At 41.7% G+C, this 13,080-nt stretch overlaps 1 pseudogene; it reads left to right on the top strand.

Annotated features, from left to right (window-relative positions):
• Nucleotides 1-1,040: 1,040 nt before the first annotated feature.
• Nucleotides 1,041-2,261, top strand: LOC144287404 (uncharacterized; annotated as a pseudogene).
• The last annotated feature ends 10,819 nt before the right edge of the window (nt 2,262-13,080 follow it).

The raw sequence follows: 13,080 nt of genomic DNA, 5'->3' as shown, positions 1-13,080 counted from the left end.
TTTCACACAACATAATTCTGATTTTGCTTTGTGATTCAGCCTGAGAGTCTTTTTATTTTAATATCATCATTGAACTTATTTCAGGGCATTCACTGAGTGTCAGAAAGGGCACAGTGAGACTTGGTTTTGTCTATGTATTTCACATTTTAGTGCATTTTTTCTTGCTGTTCTTTTAAGCATATATAGAGTTCTGTGGTTTGCTCTGTGCATCTCTCTGTTTGGAAGAGTGATGTTTCTGTTTGGATATGTGTTTGGTCCATTTTCACTCTTCAGTTTGGTCCACACTGTTTTGCTATTGGTTTTGCTATTTCCTTTCTCTTTATTTTATAGTTTTCATTCTTACTTTATTCTTATGTGGATCCTGTGTTGATTTCTTTCTGATTATGACTCATCTTCAAGTATAATGAGTCCTCCCTGGATCAGATTTTTATGGGAAATTCAGTCTGGAAGTTGAGCGGTGGAGACTAGGTTCAACTAGTCTGAATGAACTGACTAGGTTCAACTAGCCACTCAACTAGTGTGAGTGACTGACCTCGGCCCGCAGGCCAGCATGGGGCATTCACAGTGCCGTGTCCCTGTCTACCTTCCTCTCCATGGACTCTTCCTGGTGGCCTGAGTTCTGCTTCTCCATGCCCAGTGATGCCCGATGCTTGTCCCCGTCCCCTTAGGATGTGACACTTACTCTCAAGTGTTGTGACCACAGCTTTTCAGGATCTCCATCCTCCCTTGTCCTGCTTTCTCTGCCTCCCCATCTCGAGTGGTGTAGACTTTTCACTGTGTCTAGCTTTGGTGGAGATCAAATGTGTTCCTCTTTCTCCTTGTCTTCGTTTATTTTTGTTCTTGTAAGAGAGGGGGCAAAATGCCACGTGCAGTTTGCTGTTTTACTGCAGGACACCTCAGGTGTCTTCTAGCTGTGGGTCTGAAGCCTGTCTGGTTCCAGATCCTCACATGTGATCTAGTCTTTTCTTCCCAGGGCTTTCAGATGGGTTCCTTTTCCAAATGTCCTGAGACTCCCACTGGCCAGGTGGAGTCGGACCAGTATGGAAGAACAGGTAGAAACATCTGTAGTTTCCCAAGAACCTACACGGATAGAGAAATCTACGGACACAGAGGAGGACAATATAGCTGGACCACTGTTTATGAACAAAACCACTCAGTTCCCATCAGTTCACGCAGAGGTGCTCCTGGAGCCCGAAGAGACCCCCGAAGCAGCCTGTGGTGGCAGCCCGAAACCATCTACCCCTAAGGCTGTGACCCCACCATCCTCACCATCTCCAGCAGCTGTCTCACAAGAGTTTGCTTATGTGCCAGCTGACCCAGCTCAGTTTGCTGCTGATGTTAGCCATAGCAGCAAGCAAAGCAGGACAACCACCACCATACTCTAACATGTGGACCCTTTATTGTCTAACTGATATGAATAAACAGAGTCATCCATCACCGCCACGCACCTGGGCCTTTCCCCCAAGCAACCCCCTATTTATCTAATCCTAAGGATCCACAGTTTCTGCAGCAGCCACCGAAAGTTACTTCTCCAACTTACGTGATGATGGATGACAGCAAGAAGACCAGTGCCCCACCTTTTATTTTAGTAGGCTCGAATGTTCGGGAAGCTCAGGATTGGAAACCTCTTCCTGGACATGCTGTTGTTTCTCAGTCAGATGCCTTGAAGAGATAACGCTGCAATACAAGTACCCATTGCTGTTCCTGCAGATCAGAAATTCCAGAAACATAGCCCAGGGATCTCTGGGTGGCGCAGCAGTTTGGCGCCTGCCTTTGGCCCAGGGCGCAATCCTGGAGACCCAGGATCGAATCCCACATCGGGCTCCCGGTGCATGGAGCCTGCTTCTCCCTCTGCCTGTGTCTCTGCCTCTCTCTCTCTCTCTCTCTCTCTCTCTCTGTGTGTGACTATCATAAATAAGTAAAAATTAAAAAAAAAAAAAAAAACATAGCCCAAACCCCCAGAATGGTAGTCCTCCTACAAGTGGACAAGATGTCCCCAGGCCACAAAGCCCAGTTTTTCTTTCTGTTGCATTCCCAGTAGAAGATGTAGCCAAAAAAGGTTCAGGATCTGGTGACAAACGTACTCCCTTTGGAAGTTACGGTATTGCTGGAGAAATAACCGTGACTACTGCCCCTGTTCGCAGAGCAGAAACTTAAAACTGATGCTGAAAACACCACCGTCTGAGTCAACGTTCAAGGTGGAGTCTGCCACCCAAACGTACTTTGTCAATAAACTTCATGCAAGCATAAAAAAAAAAAAATGTGGCTCCTCACAGCCCGATTTCCTCAGCCTGGAGGCAGAGGCAGGCTCTCTGCTCTGGGAAATTTCCTGCTATGTCTTAGTCACATAGTTTGCCCTGAAGCTCCAAGTCTCAGACACTTTACTCCTCAGCTGCGTGCTGATGACTCTGTCTCTCCTGGCTTAGCTCTCATCTGTATTTCTCATCTCTCTCTCATCTCATGTTCTGGAAGACTCCTTTGATCTTTGAACTCCTCTGTGACATTAAGTTCAGCAGTCATATTTTTAATTTCTTTCCTGTTCTCTACCTGTTTGTAAATAGCATCCTGTTCTTAGATTGTGGATATGCAATATCTTCTTGAATCTTTTTGAGGCTTTTAATGTAATTTTCTGTTGTTTTGTCTGTGGCTGTTTTCTCTAAGGTGAGGTGTCTTTGTGAAACTCCATTTCTGTCTTCTATGTCAGCAATTTTCTCCTGAAAGTCTGGGGATACTGAGATGCTCACATATGTTAAGAATCAGTGTCTTGTTCTAATGAGCTACTATGGGCTCTCCATAAACTTCTCTGAATGGAAAGGCAAGCTGGGAGCTCTGTGCCTACAGACAGGGTTGTTGGTTATGCTTTATTCAAGATAGATGAGTGAGGAGCCTGCCAGTAGGCTAGCAATTCCCCCTCCTTCCTACCCCTGACATACACCAACCCAAGCCAAAATGAGGAAGATTTTACTCAGCAGCCCCAGACCCACACTAGAAGCTGTAGCCCAGAGACTGATGATTTTAGGTCTTTGAAGAAGACCTCTTTGGTTGTCTGCAGGCTGGAAACCTGGCTTAGTGGGTGAGGGAAGAAGAGGGCAGGGGAGCAGACTGCAGGTGCTGAAAGCTTGTGCATCACAATTACAGCCCACCTCTCAGAGCCAGTCTAGGGGTCCTTCAACAAGATGACACCCCTCCACTGCTTGAGCATAGGACAGTGCCCAAAACTTGGGGTCATTCTGCCACTTGAAGCACCCCCTACATAGTACTCCTAGGATCCTTCTTAAAATGTAGAAATAAAAATTGAGTCTATTACTCTCTTAAGAGCTTGGACAATGCTGAGTACAGAGGGCAAATTACTGCCTTGAGCCACACTCCTTGTAGGGTACTCTGTAGCAGGTTGTTTCTTTAAAACCACATTTATTCTATTGCTGACTCACTTCAATGCATCATTTTTTTATGATCCTCAATCATCTTTCCATTGTCCTGTTGTTTGTTCATTATTTTCAGCTTGTGCGGAAATGCTCTGACACTGTTGATCCTCCGGACACTTTTGTCACCGTTGAATGTGGTCCCTGGGGATGAAATGGTTTTCTAGCTAATGGTCAATCTCAGAAAGATAAGGCTAATGTACACATAGTGTACACTGAAGGCCTCTGGTATAGTTTCATCTTGAATCCTTGTGTGTGTAGAGTTTGTAGGAGACCTCTAACTGCTTACACAATTCTACCACTCTGCTCTTGGATGCTCTGCAGGACACAGCACATTCCCATTGGCCACCCCTCTTTTTTCTTTCTTTCTTCCTTTCTTTCTTTCTATCTTCCTTTTTTGGTGATATTTCTTTTTTTTTTCTAATTCCAATATGGTTAACATACAATGTAATATAAGTTTTGGGTGTACTATACAGTGATTTGACACTTTCATGTATCACCCAGTGCTCATCAGGACAAGTTATGGAAGCAGCACAGATATCCATTGACAGATGAATGGATAAAGAAGATGTGGTATTATAGATATAGTTATCTATAGTTATTATAGATAATGCAACAATAAATATGAGAATGCATGTATCCCTTTGAATTAGTGTTTTCAATTTCTTTGGGTAAAATAATATGCAGCACGGATGTAACTTGTTCCCATTGACCACCATTCTTCGTGTTTTATCTTCCTGCATGCCATCTCATCTCTAGTTAAAAGAATGCTTTGTGGTGTGAGTAAAAACCTTATGGCTTCACTAACATGCCAAATCTCTATGCTCAAAATGTGAAGAAAAGAAAAAACTGCATTCTGATGACATACTCCTAGCTGCATGTTTCACCCAGTGGCTCCATCAGATTGAGAACTGTGCTGATTCATTGTGTAATTCACTGATATCTCTTAAAATTGGATATTATAACAAATTATTATTTCATGCTTATGAGGAAAATCATATATATTAGCCTGTTATTAACATTAATATTTAAGATACTAGCTATGGACTACTTGGAACTATGGTTTTCATAATTTCTATGAGTTCTAGGATATTTTCTTCAAACAAAATTAAGCACAACACCAACATATTAAGTGCATTCAAGAAGAGCTGCTATGAAGGATACAGTCAACAAAACTCAAAGACAACCTACAGAATGGGAGAAGATATTTGCAAATGACATATCAGATAAAGGGCTAGTTTCCAAGATCTATAAAGAACTTATTAAACTCAACACCAAAGAAACAAACAATCCAATCATGAAATGGGCAAAAGACATGAACAGAAATCTCACAGAAGAAGACATAGACATGGCCAACATGCACATGAGAAAATGCTCTGCATCACTTGCCATCAGGGAAATACAAATCAAAACCACAATGAGATACCACCTCACACCAGTGAGAATGGGAAAAATTAACAAGGCAGGAAACAACAAATGTTGGAGAGGATGTGGAGAAAAGGGAACCCTCTTACACTGTTGGTGGGAATGTGAACTGGTGCAGCCACTGTGGAAAACTGTGTGGAGGTTCCTCAAACAGTTAAAAATAGACCTGCCCTACGACCCAGCAATTGCACTGTTGGGGATTTACCCCAAAGATACAAATGCAATGAAACGCCGGGACACCTGCACCCCGATGTTTCTAGCAGCAATGGCCACGATAGCCAAACTGTGGAAGGAGCCTCGGTGTCCAACGAAAGATGAATGGATAAAGAAGCTGTGGTTTATGTATACAATGGAATATTACTCAGCTATTAGAAATGACAAATACCCACCATTTGCTTCAACGTGGATGGAACTGGAGGGTATTATGCTGAGTGAAGTAAGTCAGTCGGAGAAGGACAAACATTATATGTTCTCATGCATTTGGGGAATATAAATAATAGTGAAAGGGAAAATAAGGGAAGGGAGAAGAAATGTGTGGGAAATATCAGAAAGGGAGACAGAACATAAAGACTGCTAACTCTGGGAAACGAACTAGGGGTGGTAGAAGGGGAGGAGGGCGGGGGGTGGGAGTGAATGGGTGACGGGCACTGGGTGTTATTCTGTATGTTAGTAAATTGAACACCAATAAAAAAAAAATAAAAAAAAATAAAAAAAATAAAAAAATAAAAAAAAAAAAAAAAAAAAAAAAGAAGAGCTGCTATGATTGTGTGGGAGGCACACAGGGTACTGCCCTCTGGGCCTCATACTTTGGATCATGCATCTCCCTTAGGGGACATCATTGTAGAGAAAACACATTAGGAATGAACCAAGAGCTCATTTCAAAAGTATGTGTGTTAAGTAGACATCACTCGTGGAGAGACAACAATGGAATCCATGGGAGCAGGAAGCATTTTCCAGATGAAGAGAAGCCGATCCAGGTTTGGTGGAGGCTGAAGCTGATATACTTTGGTCATGCTGGGAGGTGAAGGTAAGGCATCAATGGAAAAAAAAAAAAAAAAGAGAATTAAAATCACAGAGAGAAATGAGCAGGGTCTTCCTAAGGGCTGGGAGGCCTGTGCAGCGGGACTCTGACATAATCTCCTCCGGCTTCAGGGTAAATTGGCATCTTTCCCACAGAGAAGCTAGTGACACAAGAGTCTGTCAGAGAACCTGCAGAGAGGTTGGGGATGGGATGGGAACAGGAATCTCTGGGTTTGGCAATGAGTAAGTAAAGCTACGGAAATCTTAATTAGTGTGGTCTCCATAAAGACTAAAGGCCAGGAACCTATTTGGAAAGGGTCCATTGAGCATGAGTTGTCAGGAAGCTCACTCAGAAGAGGAAGCAGTTTATAGCAGCCAGTGAACCAGATGAAGGAATGGAGGACACCATGGCCCCTGACTAGCTCTGTCCCTTTACTCACTTTTCCCAGACTCACTTTGTTAGTAACATGCAGGAATGAAAACCCTCTACCTGCACTTCATTACCTCAAGGAAAACAATAGCTTAGCCCAGCTAAAGGCCTGGTCAAATCTTCTGCCCAAAAAGAAACAGCAGATCCAAAATGGAGTCATTTGCCCCACGGACAGCAAACCAAGATTTAGATGCAGCTACAACTTCTCCCAGACCGTGACCTTGAGCCTATCCATCTGGAATTTCTGCTACTGCTAGTGAAGCTGCCTGATAGACTCCCACCATTCCCCAAAGGCAGGTGACCTTGCCCGAAACAATCCACTTTTTCCTAAAAACTTCCTTTGTCCTTTCTTCCTACCTATAAAACCCCTCCATTTTGTACAGCTCCTTGGAAATCCTTTCCATTTAACAGATGGGATCCTGCCTGATTCATGATTCAAGGAGACAATTAGATTTTCACATTTTTTCAGGTGGATTTCATTGTTTGACAGATTAGGTGGCAGTGGTGGGATCTGAAGCAAACTTCTAACAACACGTGGGGGAAGAATCATGGGTGTGGTACCCATGAACCTGTCTTAAGTTTTCTGGCTCTTCTGCCATTTCAAAGGGCTGTGGATAAGTTCTTTTCAGCTCTGAGATCCACTGTCCTTGCAGGGAACTCCTCACCTAATTGTCTTTTCAGACCACAATTCCCAACTGGTGGAAATTCCCAGCCTTTGACTCCTTTCCAAGATCCACATGAGAACGGATAGTGGTAGTCTGTAACTCCCCATTTATGCAGAGTTTCCCCATCCATAGCCCCATTGGCTGTTTGCTTGTTGATCCTTCCTTACTCCAAGGCTCCACAGGAACCAATGGTAGGAACCACTGGGTCTTCCTATGACCAAGACACAGGAACATCTCCCAGTAAATGACAATACAAATACATGAAGGTTGCATATTTGCTTTCCTTGTTTTGTGTAGATAAAGGCTATTGCTAACAGGCATCTTGGAGGCCAAAAGACACAAAAATTGGTGGACCAACTCAAAGACCCCAAGTTAGGATAAGTTGGTTATGGAATGGGCTACACTGACATTAGGTCACTCTCCAAACTTAAGAATGTTTCCATGCAACAAGGTACACTACACAACTCTCAACCCAGTGGCACATCTCTTGTATGTATTTGTTTGGTTGCAAGAGGCCCAAGGGCTTAACTAAAAGAAATAGGATCTTTAAACTCTAAAAGAGGTAAGTACACCTTCTGGCACACTTGCTAATTTTATGCTTAAAAAGTGTAGTCCTGGGGATCCCTGGGTGGCGCAGCGGTTTGGCGCCTGCCTTTGGCCCAGGGCGCGATCCTGGAGACCCGGGATCGAATCCCACGTCGGGCTCCCGGTGCATGGAGCCTGCTTCTCCCTCTGCCTGTGTCTCTGCCTCTCTCTCTCTCTGTATGACTATCATAAATAAATTAAAAAAATAAAAATAAATTAAAAAAAAAAAGTGTAGTCCTGGAAGCAAAAATATTTACAAAAATGTAAAATCTTATGAAAAACAACCTAGAATTACAATTGCCATTTTGAGGAGTGTTTCAGATAGATAAGATCAATTAAGAAGTGCACTTGTAAGTAAAGATTCCCATATTAAACAAACAGAATGGGATATTTATTTTAGAAGTTTCTGAAAGGCTTTAAGATTCCCAAATAGCTTTATTGAAAGTGTCACTGCAAACGCCGGAACACCTGAACCCCAATGTTTATAGCAGCAATGTCCACAATAGCCAAACTCTGGAAGGAGCCTCGGTGTCCATCGAAAGAGGAATGGATAAAGAAGATGTGGTTTATGTATACAATGGAATATTCCTCAGCCATTAGAAATGACAAATACCCACCATTTGCTTCAACGTGGATGGACCTGGAGGGTATGATGCTGAGTGAAAGAAGTCAATTGGAGAAGGACAAACATTATATGGTCTCATTCATTTAGGGAATATAAAAATTAATGAAAGGGAATAAAGGGAAAGGAGTGAAAATATCAGTGAGGGGGGTGACAAAACATGAGAGACACCTAACTCTGGGAAATGAACAAGGGGTAGTGGAAAGGGAGGTGGGCGGGGGGTTGGGGTGACTGGGTGATGGGCACTGAGGTGGGCACTTGGTAGGATGAGCACTGGGTGTTATGCTATATGTTGGAAAATTGAACTCCAATAAAAAATAAATAAATAAATAAATCACTAAAAAAATAAAAGAAAGTGTCACTGCAAAAGACTAATGAAAAATAAAAGCCACTAAAAGTACCTTTGACAACATTTAGACTTCCCCATTATACCCTCCTAGAGGTTCATCATCAAAAGCGGCCCAAAAATTGGTGTCTTATTTGCAACTGACTGAGACACCAGAAAAGAGATTGTCCTCAAAGGTTTTGTGTAAATCCTTCAACATGCACTCAAATGCCTTCATATCTACCTTCAGAGGAGGTCTCCTACATGGGCCCCACTCAACCTCTCAGGGATTGTCTGATAAACTGCTGTGTTATTCTCTTAAACAATGAAGGGAAAGTAAAAATTAAAATTAATGAAAACCTTGCCAAATTCTGGTTGATACTGGAGTTTACAGAGGGGATCCTGGAAAAACAGAAGCTGGGTGAAGGTGAACATTTTTATCAGTCAGCTCTCCCAAATTTCTGTCTGTGGTACTCAGTTGAGAGAGAGAAATAAAATTTCACATTATCCCTTCCTTATCAACTTTGGGTCCACTGGTTATTGATCCTTCCATCAGGGACAGCTGCTGCCTTCTTGCTTGTTTTGTGTCCTAAGAATTTGGCTGGATTTCTATCTGGGATATACAGACTGTCGGTTCTACCTTTGGTCACCTTTAGGGGTGACTCTAGGTCTTGGGAAGGTGGTGACTTTTGCACCCTCTTTGAGGACACTTCTTAGTCCCATGGGTTGTTTAATGCTGCCAGAAGTATGTACAGTTTATCCCCCACTGAAACCTTACAAGACATTTGAAAGAATTTAGTGACTCTATGATTAGCAATTTGGCCAAATTGGAAGCTGATTTTCAGAGTGTGGTGGGAATTTTTTAAGGACTTTTCTCCTAGGCTAAATGTACCTGGAAAGAAAGGAAGACATTCCAACATAAATGGATGGGCATTTCAGACTTGATATCATGTAGGAGGTGGCCTGAAAAACAACTGTCCTTGTTTTACAAATGTAGTCTTTATAGAACCAGAAGTGTAGTTCTAAGACAATTCAAAGTCCACCAACATTTTTTACCAACCCCAAACCTCCGCTATTGATCTCAGAAGGGCTGTAAGCTTTGCAAAAATTCTGATCTTAAGAGCACCAAAGCAAACCTTCTAGAAAGTTCTTTCCCCATGCCTTTGAGATATCAATGTCCTGCCTGGCCTTCTCTGGGAACTCTTATATTCTCATCCAGGTCAATTCTTTAAAATATCAACTTTAGGGATCCCTGGGTGGCGCAGCGGTTTGGCGCCTGCCTTTGGCCCAGGGCGCGATTCTGGAGACCCGGGATCGAATCCCACGTCGGGCTCCCGGTGCATGGAGCCTGCTTCTCACTCTGCCTATGTCTCTGCCTCTCTCTCTGTGTGTGACTATCATAAATAAATAAGAAAATTTAAAAAATTAAAAATAAAAAAATAAAATAAATTTAAAAAATAAAATAAAATATCAACTTTAGGGCAGCCCCGGTGGCACAGCGGTTTGGCGCCTCCTGCAGCCTGGGGTGTGATCCTGGAGACCAGGGATCAAACCCCACCTCAGGCTCCCTGCATGGAGCCTACTTCTCCCTCTGCCTGTGTCTCTGCCTTTCTCTCTCTCTCTCTGATTAAATAAATAAATCTTTAAAAAATAAATAAATAAAATAAAATAAAATATCAACTTTAGGGGCCCCTGGGGGCTCAGTCAGTGAAGCGTCTGCCTTCTGCTCAGGTCATGATCTCAGGGTCGTGGGATGGAGCCCCACATCAGACTCCCTGTTCAGTGGGGGAGTCTGTTTCTCCCTCTTCCTCTGCCCCTCCCCTCTGCTCATTCTCTCTCTCTCTCTCTCTCCTTCTCCTTTTGCCCCTGTCACCACTCAAGTGTCTCCCTCCCTCTCTCAAATAAATAAATAGAACCTTAAAAAATAGAATAATAAAATAAAATACTAACTTCAGGGAGGTAATTCTCATCAGAAGAGAAGCAAAAGGGGAGAAGACATTTGAAACTTTCATTCATGGCAGTAATTTGAGAACAAAAGCAGTGAGTCTCTGCTTATGTCTGTCCATAAGTTCATGCCTGTCTATGTATATGTTTTATAGATGTGTGGTGTTTTCTGTCTCTGGATGATATTGCCAAAATTAATTTGTAAATGAGCTCTATTTAATTGGCTTAAAGAAAATTGAGCACTTATATAAGTTAAATTCTCATGAATGTGAGATTGAAACTAACCCAGATGAATTTCAGGGAAAATATTCTGTATTAATGCTATTATTTAAAAAGACTAAATTATTTTTAAACAACTATTTAACTTTCTGTATTTGCCTGTGAAGTGTTTGTTATTTAAGGAAATATTTTTTCACAATGACCTATGATCCTACTTTACCAAGTGTTTTAAAACCTTTTGATATTTTTGGGTACCTGGGTGACTCCATCGGTGAAGCCTCTGCCTTCAGCTCAGGTCATGATCCCAGGATCCCCTGCTCAGTGGGGAGTCTGCTTCTCCCTCTCCATGTGCCCCTCCCTCTGCTCCTGCTGTCTCTCTCTCTTTCTCTCTCTCTCTCAAAATAAACAAATGAAATATTTTTTAAGACTTTTAATATTTTTTATAAACTTCCCAAAATCCAATTCTAAATAAAATCTTTTTGACCTTGAACTATCTTTGGGTTTTCCAAAGGGTCCCTGAAACTTCTCAAAAGATTTGCTTTCCTCTTATGAAAAGGGAGATGTTGAACTAATTAGGCTTATTTAATATGTTAAGATACATGGGAAATATTGTCAAATAAGAAATAATAAGAAATAATAACCCTTCCTTATGTTGCATTTGTCTAGGTATAAAGTGTTCCAAAAACTGTGTGACCTTCCTAGAAATCTGATACATCCTGATATAAAGTTATCAGTCATTATTCTGTTACTATCTTCAAATATTGTGTGGCACAGAAATAACCAAATTTCCTTGTTAATTCCGTTATAATGAATTCTCATCAGATCATTCATAATGGACATTTTTTAGTCTTTTGTCATTTACAGAGAGTTATTATTTTACTCTGATGCTTTGCAAAAGTGTCCTTGCAAAAGTACTTCATCTGCAAGGAAATTAATGGAAAGGACTTTGAGAAGTACAGGCTTCTGACAAAACTTTAAGATCATAAAACTGAACTGGGTAAGAATTTCCTGAATTGACAGGAAAAACTGGATTCAAGTGGAACAGATGTTAATAACATGGAACTAAGTGAACTGAAGAGGATGGTGACAACTTTCTATGAATTTTTATTGGAAACACTGCTGGTTCCTTAATGTTTTGTTTTTCCAGATTCTTAAAAAAGATTTTATTTATTTATTCATGAGAGACACAGAGAGGGGGGCAGAGACACAGGCAGAGCGAGAAGCAGGCTCCATGCAGGGAGCCCGATGTGGGACTCGATTCCGGGACAACAGGATCGCGCCCTGGGCTGCAGGCAGGCTCTAAACCGCTGAGCCACCCAGGGACTCCCATGTTTTTCCATATTTAAGGAAACTTTTTTCTCATAAGCTATTTATGTCTTACAGCAATTTGGTAAAGTACTCCTTTGTAAACAAAGATGAAACATTTCCTTTCTCTCCCTACCTAATTACTCCAGAATTCGGAAACTTTTAAGTATTTTTTTCATGACACTATTGTTACTATCATGCATAAGTTATTTGCAGAAGTTCAATAAGAATCCATCCTCCTTGTAATAGGAAACAATGGGAAATATTGGTTATATGACTAAGGCTTTGACTGATAGAAATTCACCCAAATGATGATTATTGTAGGCAAAATCTAACAGTGAGTCCTTGGCATGGCTTCCTGGCCTCAAGAAGTTTGTAAGAGTTCAATCTGAGGTTCCTTGTGAAAAGATCTAGCAAAGCAGTCTTAAAAAGAGCTTATATGATCAATTACTATTCTTAGTGCACTAATGTAAATAATCAGGACAAGTTTAATACAAATAAATTAGTTTAACTGGAATTATCTCTAGTAATAAATGAGCATAATTGTAGAGAGAAGAATTGATTGTTTTTGAGGTTTTGTTGTATAACCTGTGCACTAGACTGGGTCCTGAGTCTAAATCTACATGCTAACATTTTCATTTTCCTCCCATAGCCGACATCGATGGGGACTAGTTCTGCCCCAGACACTAGATCAAGGCTTCCCACTTGAACTGAACATGAAACCCTTCCTTCTTTTCTTTCTTTCCTTTATTCTGGGCTGGAAAGATAATACCATCTTCCACCTCTCCTCAGCCACTGCTAAAGACTTTTCAGATTGCTGGATTTGTCATTAGAAACTCTGATATGTCCATGAACAGCCTCACCTTCAGAGGAGTGGTCTATGGCCCGAATAGGATTTATCTTTATCCGTAGTGATCATTGTTCTCCTTGGGTGGATGAATGCCTACATGGCTAGTGCATAGCCTGGCAATGCCTCTTAGGTTATCTGACGGTGCCCCTAAGTGTTCACAAGCAAATGGGGACACCTCAGTGGTCCAATCTCCTGAATCTGCATTGTTGATTAGAAAGGATCTTCTAGAGGCTTTCACGATTCAGCATTCACTCCTTTGGCAGGTCCC

Source organism: Canis aureus, chromosome 17, assembly GCF_053574225.1.
Source record: "Canis aureus isolate CA01 chromosome 17, VMU_Caureus_v.1.0, whole genome shotgun sequence".
In the NCBI taxonomy this organism is placed as follows: domain Eukaryota; kingdom Metazoa; phylum Chordata; class Mammalia; order Carnivora; family Canidae; genus Canis; species Canis aureus.
Note: the sequence above shows the minus strand (reverse complement) of the source record. Positions and strands in the feature narration are given on the sequence as shown.